The 7,500-nt window shown below is 45.0% G+C and overlaps 1 pseudogene; it reads right to left on the minus strand.

The window, feature by feature from the left end:
- LOC134437192 (actin-binding protein WASF3-like) overlaps positions 1-7,500 on the minus strand; it is a 91,945-nt pseudogene that overhangs the window by 2,411 nt on the left and 82,034 nt on the right.

Raw genomic sequence — 7,500 nt, forward strand, 5'->3', positions numbered from 1 at the left:
GACAGCCGGGGTGTGCCACGTTCAGATATTGGGGGAAAACGACAGCCAGCTAGCTTGCAGTCAACGTTTTACATGGCTCAGGTTGTTTTGTGGAAGGCTAACCCAACTAAGAAACATGCAGATGACATGTCGTTTTATCAAGCAAGAGAGAACTTAAGGGGGTAGGCTAGCTAAAGGAAGCACATCTCTGCAGAGTTGGCTGCGAAAAAAATGAACAGGTGCAGGTGAGGCAGAGAATCTTTTTCAGGATTGTAGAGGTTTGATCTTGGTGAGACCGCTAGGAAAGTGCGTTTTCTTACGCTGATATAGCCTATTCTCCGACCCAAAGATAGGCTACTGTTTCCACTGTCAATGTCCATGTAATTGAAATAAATCCACTCCACGTGATAACTGACGTTTACTGTTCTTCTCAAGACATAGGCCTACAAAATGTGCATGAACTAACTAAAATATCTGTAATGAAAATAAAAGGTTATAAAGTCTGCGAGAAGCTCGGAGCTTCAGAGCAACATATAAGAACTGGTGCTCCCACGCCACGGTTCTTTGCGATCTGAAATGAAAGCCGGCTCGTCCATTCTTAAAGCGACAGTACACATTTTTAATATAGGCTACAAAAGACCCAACAAATGACCTAAACCTGTGAATTCTTATTGTTTCAGCTTTCCTATATAATATTCATCATTTTAATCATGGAATATGCCTATTAATTAAATTTCAAATTCAAATTAAATGATCTTTTTAACCATTTTTAACTATTTCTATTTATTATAACTTAAAGTCTACTTTGGCTGCTACAAGGATTATAAAGATGACAGTGGGTTAATTGATTAAGCATCCTCATATTTAGCCTATTCATTTACTCATCATTTCATTTCATTTAAGATGAGGATGACTCAGAGCCACAGACCTCTGCACATAGGGCAGGTAGGCATAAGACTGATCATCTCTGTGACTGATACAGGTTTAAAAACTATCAAGGCTTTTTCTCATAATTTCATTTAATTTAGGGGCAGCCACATACCACACATGAGGAAATGTGGATCAGGAGACATTTAGGGCAGGTGGGCATAAGGCTGATCATCTCTGATATGATTAATAGGTAGGCCTACATGTTTAAAAACTAGCATGTTATATCATATGGTACGCATATTCAGGATACTATACAATAAAATAATATTAATAATTATGACAATAATATACTACTTCTACTACTACTACTAAAAATAATAATACCCATGGTGCAGTTTCCTAAAAATTCTGAAGGCCGCTCATTGTTGATGGGTTTTTTTGGGGGGGGTTCAGGTTAGAGCAACTGCCCTTTGAAATTCCTGTGCACGTCCCTGGATTTATGGCTTTATGGTCAGTGAGATACGCATGCATGCACGCACGCACGCACGCACTGTAGCTGTACCTTACGTAGATGCACATGCACATTCGTACAGATAAACATGCACAAATACATGCGCACGCATGCACGCACACACGCACACACACCACAGCCATATGGCTGGGGTGAAGGGTCCATATGATGCTTAACGCTGTGCTTAATAATGCTTGAAATTAATATTCATACCTATTTATAGATACTTGTCAAGACTGCACCCGCAAGGCAGTTGCCACACTAACAGCACACTGCACCACCCACCATAACTCTCCTCTATTACATAACATTTTCCCACATATACTGTATACCAGGTGTCACCATCTTGGTGCCCGCGGGCGCCAGGTAGCCCTTCAGGAGCTTCTGAGGTGCCCACCAAGGATGTTAATAAACAGTGACGACTACCAGATTTTAGTCACAATGAATGCTTTTCTTAATTTAAATTTGAGGTTATTCATTCTTTATAACCTATAAACAAATTATCATTAACCCTATTCAGACTGGGCTTTTTTGGCATTCCTGGGCCTGGGGGGGGCTCTTTTGACCCCCCCCCCCCCTCATAACTCATGAACGGAATACAGTATGACTACGAAACTTGGGGGAGATGATCTACATATGGACATCTATGAATGACATAATTTTTGTGTAATTATCTATTATTATGACGTCATTATGACATCATTATGTTGTTATGTCCAAAATCTCGCGATAATGGATATTCCATCAAATGTAGGTAATGCACTTAAATTTTAATGATTTTATGCTTCAAACCACTTACATGCTCACAAAGTTGTCTGATGCTAATGGAAAAAAAAATAATGAAAATATATGGCGTCATAGATATGGTAAAGTGATTTTTGGTCAGACATACCTGTCAGAAAACCGTTGCCATGGCAACAGAAAAAAATATAAACCTGATCTTTCAGTACCTAACTGTAGCCAACTAAATGTTAGGAAAAGTCACAAAGTTTCGTAGTCATAGCTTAAGTCGTTAAGGAATTATACGACAGTAAAGTTGGTGCGGGCACTTTTAGCCCCCCCCCAGTCTGGATAGGGTTAAGAATAGTGTGATTTGAGAATGACAAGACATCAGTAGAGGATTTTGAACAAAAGTAGCCCCCGGGTAACCCTCAGTAGCCCTTGGTAGCCCTCAGACTCAAAAAGGTTGGGGACCCCTGCTGTATACCGTATTTATATTATATGCAGATGTTAAGGTGAAGGGTTGAATTTGGTTAAGGTTAAAGCGAACAAGCTTCAAGCTTATTCAAGCTTGTAATGAGTATTCATGATCCTTTGTACTCAAGATTGAACGCATAATGGACAATGCAGTGGGTGCATTCCAATATGCACACTCCTGTCCTCCGCTTGTGCTTGTGGCCTCGTCCCCGCCTCCGTGGAGAAAACAATAACGTTTCCCAGTCGTCAGCCTAGCCACAACAAATTTTGGTGGACTGTTTTTCATTCACCATCCCCATTGCAAATGAGAATATGACATTAGACTTGTGTCAATTACAAGATATTGAATTTATTTTTCTGTCGTCAGTGACATCATCATGAGGGCACAAGTAGTCAAGTGAGCAAGGGAGGACGGAAGTCTGCATATTGGAATCCACCCACTGTAGCATCATTCACCCCTGTTATTGTCAAGTCATACACAGATGTTGAGAGCTATTAATAAACTCCTTTGAGGCTGTTCTCTCTCAACCATACGGCGAAGGTGAAGGGGTTGTCAAAGATTGACATGGTGGTCAGTGAATAATGGTTGAAATTAGTATTCAGAATTATTTACATATATTTAGGACTGCCTTTGCAAAGTAGGTAAAAAAAAACCCAATAATGCACTGCACCACCCACCATCATCTATGTCCTTCACCCCTAAACCCGTCAAGACCCTCTGCAGACCGGTTGCACCAAAGTGCAGAGCAATACCCTGCAAACTTTCAGTTCTACCATTTTCTACACAACCCCGCACACCAGCGTCGTGACATCCGTGGACATCTGTTGACAACAGTAGAATTAAGCGTTGGCAGAGCCGTGTGCCTCACTTTTTGCGGAAACTGGTGTGCAGACGCACTCACACCCATTAAAGGGTTTTTTTTTGCCCGTAACAGAATACTGCGTGGTCTGTGGGAAGCTATGCTGTATATTCTGAGCAGATTTTGAGAGTTATAAATAAACTCCTACGAGACTGCTAACTTATGAGAGCATATGGCCGAGGTGAAGGGTTGAGTTTGACTAAGAGCTGAGATGGTGATGATCAGTGAATAATACAAGACTGGAGAGGAGTGTTGATGCACCATCTGCTTCAGTCCCTGTAGCCTCTCTGTACACCGTCCCCCTCAAGGAGGACATGTGATCACTTTTCTCTTTCTACGCTATCACTTTCTAAGGCTACAACAAAAGAGAAAATGGCTGCAAGATGGAATTAGAAGTGATCAGAAGAAAGCAAACTTGAAGTGATCAGTTTTGTAAGCAAACTTCCAATTAAGTAATTGAAAAAAAGGAGGACACGTGCAGAAATTAGAGGCACATGTAGACATAGTATTTAACAGAGAACAATACGAAGAACTCAATACCGCGTTTTGTAGTATAACTGCTCTGGTGCACACTCTCACCTCTTACTTTCTAACTGATCATATCCTTCTTGAACTGTGCTAGATTAGACAGCATGTTTTCTTTTCTTTGAGCTGTTAATGTTTTTGAGTACTTTCTTATAGTGTACACTTGAAAGGTTTTAGAATGAAGTCCAGTTGGAGTGCTTCCTGGAACTGTGTAGTTTTTTAGTTTTTTTTTTTTTAGTTTTTCTCTCACTTCCTGACGAAGGCTTCATGCCGAAACGCCTCAAAGTATTTTAATCATGCTATGCCCAACAAAATAAAGGCATTTTAATTACAAAGAAGATGAGTGCCTTGGTATTTCTACACCTTTACTTGAAAAGTTTTGTTGCAAAATGCCATTTTTTGACATTTGCATTTTATTATTGGACATGGAAATATGAATTGTTTCAACGTCCTATAATCAACGTATGTGTGAATTCTTGCCATTCAGAGAACATGCAAACACAGGCTTGACACATGATCTACAACAGTGATTCTCAAAGTGTGGTCCGGGGACCACTAGTGGTCCGCGACAGAGCTCAGGTGGTCCACGAAGGGATTTCTGCTTTTCCAAGACGAGCTAGCAATAAGCTATATTTGTAACATTATTACAAAGGTAAACATAGCTGAAGTCTTATTTTCTCCACAATAAGAGGCTTGTAAATGAATATAAAAATTAAGTGATCTGCATCGAAATAAGCACCCGTCAACTGTCAATTCATTTGATAGGTGTTCCCTGAACATTTTTTGGGGGGGGAAAGTGGTCCTCGATCTGAAAAGTTTGAGAAACACTGATCTACAACATGAGGTGGAGTCAACATGGGTTGGAGTCAACTCCTCAACTAAGTTGACTACACACTATCAGACAGGTGTTGTAGATAGTGTGTCAAGCCTATGTTTGTTAGTGAATCTGGAGATCATGCCATTTAATAAATAAAAAGAAAAAAGAGAACGTAAAGAAGAAAAATTCATGGGAGTGTGCAAACCTTTTGAAAAAAACAAAACAATAAAACAACCCACCTCTTCGTATGGCGGCGAGCAGGTCGCTGCGGGCGTCGCTCATGGGCACGAAGGGCAGCCCATGGCCCTTGCGGGGCACCACGGGGGCGTCACCAGCCATGCCGACGGCGGGGGGCAGCGGCACCATGTGAGGAGAGGGCCCGGTGGGTGGGGCCCGAGGCGGGAGGAGGTGGTGGAGGAGCAGCAGGAGGAGCGCCGGAGGGGGGGTGTGAGGGAGACGGGGTGTAGGAGGCGGGCAGGGCCGGGGTCGGGGGCATGGGGCCCGGGGGCACGGCGGGGCTGTCGAAGGCAGTCTGGGCCGAGGGGATGAGGGGCGGCGGTGGGGGAGGGGCCGGGGGCACGTAGTAGCCTGGGAGGTGGGGCTGGCCAGCACTGTGGGGGGAGAGGAGGAGGAGAAGATAGATATTACATTACATTACATTACATTACATTATACTGTATTACATTACATTGCATTTGGAAGCCACTTACTGTACACACCAAAGCCACTTACAATGGAGGACATAATCATAGCCAACAACATTAGCAGATAGAAAGTGCACTGGAAATATACAGAACAACAAGTGCAGATGCCAAGTAGGTTTAGGTTTTTTTTTTAAGTACATTAGTACACACACGCGCGCACGCACGCACGCACACACACACACACACACACACGTACGCACGCACGCACGCACACACACACACGCCATAGAGTCTAGTCTTGTATTTGGGCCCAGAGAACCAGTGAATTGCCATTGCATGTTTTTTTTTTTACTGTGTATCAAAGCACACACAGCTTCCAGCCAAAACAATATAACTGTATACATTAGAAGTAGATTGTTTTACTGTTACAGATGTAATAACAACACACGCAGTATAACATTACATAGCTGCAAGGCAACTGCAATATCGTACTAGTGGTATTGTAACCCCCCCCCCCCCCCCCCCCCCCCACCCCCCCACCCCCCCCCCTCCAAAACAACACACTCACCCGTACTCCTTCCTATCAAACTGTAGGTCAAAAATCGTGATAGGAACCAAATTGTGCAACCGAATCATGTATCGTTACAACTAAAGGTGTAGGTTTGGTTTGGAAAGTGGAGGGGACATTTCAATGGCAAATTGTCCAGGAATGCTATTTTTGCATTATAATTTTGAAAATGTGGAGTGGACATGTCCCCACCATCCACACCTAAAATTACACCCATGGTTACAACCCTATTGTAAGCTCTTGATAGCTTGATAGCTCTTTCCAACACACTCACCCGTACTCCTTCCCCACTGGCTGGCGCGGCCCGTTGAGAGTAGGATCCACCATCCCCCCGGGGGGAGGGGGCCCGTGCGGAGGCTGCACCCTGCCCAGGGTCTTGTGTCCGGGGCCCGGGGCGGCGGCAGCGGCGGCGACGGCGGAGGCTGGGGCGCGGTAGGGGCGGTCCAGGGACTGGGTCTGGTTGGGGGCCATGAGCAGCTCCTTGCCCTCCAGGGCGGAGTAGGCCGAGGTGGGGGGCGGCGGCTGCTGCTGGCCGGCCTGCTGCTGCGCCGCGTGGTTGGGACTCGCCGGGTACGAATGTTCGCCCATGTCTGATGCCACCGACCTGTGGATGGATGGAGAAGGGAGAACGTGAGTGTGAGTGTGTGAGTGTGTGCTTGTGTGCTTGTTGCTGCGCCGCGTGGTTGGGACTCGCCGGGTACGAGAGCTTGCGAATGTCTGATGCCACCGACCTGTGGATGGAGAACGTGAGTGTGAATGTGTATGGAGAGCAGAGAATGTGAGTGTGAGTATGTTTGGAGAGTGGAGAATGTGAATGTGAGTGTGTGAGTGTGTATGGAGAGCGGAGAATGTGGATGTGAGTGTGTGAGTGTGTGCTTCTTGCTGAGTCACATGGTTGGGACTGGCCGGCAGGGGCGTAGCAGCAAATTTTGGGCCCTATATACAATTAGGTCCAATGGACCCCCCCAGCCATATATCTAAATACATGAGACATTATGTGGGCCCCTTACTACATGGGCCCTGGTCACCCCCCTGAACGGATACGAGCCCCTGCTCACCCATGTCTGATGCTACAGACCTGTGTATTGGAGAGGGGAGAATGTAAGTGTGTGGTGTACCGTCACAGGGTTACAGGTCCGATCCCCACCCTTACCCATCCCTTCCTCACATCTGGCCGTAGCCTCTTACTGCAGATGGGGTCGTCGGCGGGCCTATTCACTATTTGCTGAAAATACTCAACTACATCATGACAACATTGCTATGACATTACTGAGAGCCTTAATCAACAGATTAAGACATAGCCGTTACGATTTCGGTGACAGTAAGTTTATAACATAGGCTCTGTGCTATGGGGTTAAACAGTTAATCATTTTGTACACTAGCAGCACCCAATTGAGGGGGCCTTTCTTTTTGTCTGGCCCAGGGGCCCATGTAATCATAATCCATCCCTGATTGTGCTGGGCCGTGTGGTCAGAAGGGTGGGTAGAAGGGTCGAGTGGGTACGAGTGCTTAGCCATGTGTCTAATGCT

Source organism: Engraulis encrasicolus, chromosome 21 (genome assembly GCF_034702125.1).
Source record: "Engraulis encrasicolus isolate BLACKSEA-1 chromosome 21, IST_EnEncr_1.0, whole genome shotgun sequence".
NCBI classification, from domain to species: domain Eukaryota; kingdom Metazoa; phylum Chordata; class Actinopteri; order Clupeiformes; family Engraulidae; genus Engraulis; species Engraulis encrasicolus.